Source organism: Dipodomys spectabilis, unplaced genomic scaffold, assembly GCF_019054845.1.
Source record: "Dipodomys spectabilis isolate Male_0828 unplaced genomic scaffold, ASM1905484v1 ptg000298l, whole genome shotgun sequence".
In the NCBI taxonomy this organism is placed as follows: domain Eukaryota; kingdom Metazoa; phylum Chordata; class Mammalia; order Rodentia; family Heteromyidae; genus Dipodomys; species Dipodomys spectabilis.
The window spans coordinates 150,742-152,802 of record NW_024870975.1 but is presented as its reverse complement, the minus strand read 5'-3'; positions in this window follow the sequence as shown (position 1 = coordinate 152,802).

The window sequence follows — 2,061 nt, the reverse complement described above, 5'->3', positions numbered from 1 at the left end:
CCCATATTCCCCTTCCCAGGTTCCTTTTGCAGAACCTGAGAATGATCAAGAGGAGGAGGGAGCTATAGAACACTTGGCACCTGCCCTTCAAGTTTCTGAGGGGCCAGTCACTCAATGCCGCAGTGGGATCAACCCCCCATCTAATGCAGCTGTTTTTTCCCTACGTGCCATAGGTACTGTGGATGTGGATGGTCAACAGCAACACAATAGTGTCCATTTTCTACCAATGCTCTATACAATTGGTGCATCCAAAATGCCCCCTTTTCTGAGAAACCGTAGGATTTAATTCGTTTGCTTGAAACTATTCTCTTTACTCATCAGTCCACTTGGGATGATGGCAGTCAGCTTTTACAAGTTCTTTTTACCACTGAATTGAGAGACCATATCTGAGAAGCGGCCCAGAAACATATCTGTGGCCCCACGGGAGTGCCCATCACGGATCCTGCCCTGATCGCTGCCTATTTTCCTGAGATCCAACCAACATGGGACTACAAGACAGTTGAAGGTAGGGAGCATCTCCTGATCTACCGCCAGGCTCTGTTGGCAGGTCTCAAGGTGGCGGCTTGCCAACCTACTAATATGGCCAAGGTTTATGATATAAGACAGGGAGTAAGTGAAAGTCCAGCAGCATATCTTGAGCGGCTCTTGGAAGCTTTTAGTCAATATACTCAATATGATCTTGAGACACAGGAGTCGGCTCAGATGATTATGTTTGCCTATATAAATCAAGCTGCACCAGACATAAAGTTGCAGGCTCTAGACAGTCTATAATTAGGGATCTAGTAGCCGTGGCAGGAAAGGTTTACAATAAGAGAGACAGAGGAGCAAAGACAGGAAAGGAAGGACAGAGAACGTAAAATGGAGCATGAAAAGAGAAACCGGGCCAAGGAAAAGAGGCCAGATTTGTTGGACTCACCACTACTGCATGCTGAGCGTACCTGGTTCACAGATGGCAGAAGTTTCATTCGAGATGGAAAAAGGTATACGGGCCCAGCAGTCACCATTGACACTGTGATAGCGTGGGTAGAAGCACTCCACCAGGGACCATCTGCACAAAGAGCAGAGCTAGTGGCACTAACAAAAGCCCTACAAATGGGAAAAGGGAAGAGACTAAACATTTACACAGACAGTCTGTATGCTTTTGCCACCGTGCATGTCCATGGAGCCATTTACCAAGAGAGGGGGATGCTGACAGCTGAGAGAAAGACTATTAAAAACAAGAAAATTTAAGCCTCATCTGTGCCCAATGGGAAACAGCAAATATTGCCATTATGCACTGCCCAGGCTATCAAAAGGGAACTGATTCAATAACCAAAGGAAATAACTTGGCTGATCAGGCAGCTAAGGAGGCGGCCCTCCAGCCCAGAGCGTAAGTACTGACTCTAGTAGACCCAGGGCCACGAGCTTTGCCTCCTGAGCCTCAGAACTCCCAAGAATACTTGGAGTGGATAAAGAAAATTCCCATGGCCTATAAACCCCCTGGCAGAGAAGGAAAAAAAGACTAGTGGAAAACTGGTGAGGGAAAACTTACCTTGCCACAAAGATTGGGCAAGGGGATTCTTAGGAGAATCCATCAGGTCTCTCACATGGGAACCTGAAGAATGCAGGACATGCTCTGACACTCAGAAGTAAAAATTAGGCAAGGGAATCAACTCTTGAGGACATTGTGAAAAATTGTAAAGCCTGTCAGCTCACCAATGCCCCCAATCAGCCGGTTACTAAAGGAGCTTGCCTCCATGGAGATAGGCCAGGTGTGTATTGGGAAATAGACTTCACAGAAATTAAAACTGGAAAATTTGGATATAAAAATTTGCTAGTTTTTGTAGAAACCTTTTCAGTATGGGTTGAAGCCTACCCAACAAAGCATGAGACCACAAATGTCGTGGCTAAGAAGATCCTGGAAGAAATTCTACCGAGGTATGGCTTCCCATTCCCCAATAGGTCAGATAATGGACTGGCCTTTGTCTCAAAAGTAAGTCAGCGAATAGCTCCGACATTGGGGATGGATTGGAAATTGCACTGTGCTTATAGACCCCAGAGTTCAGGGCAGGTATGAATCAG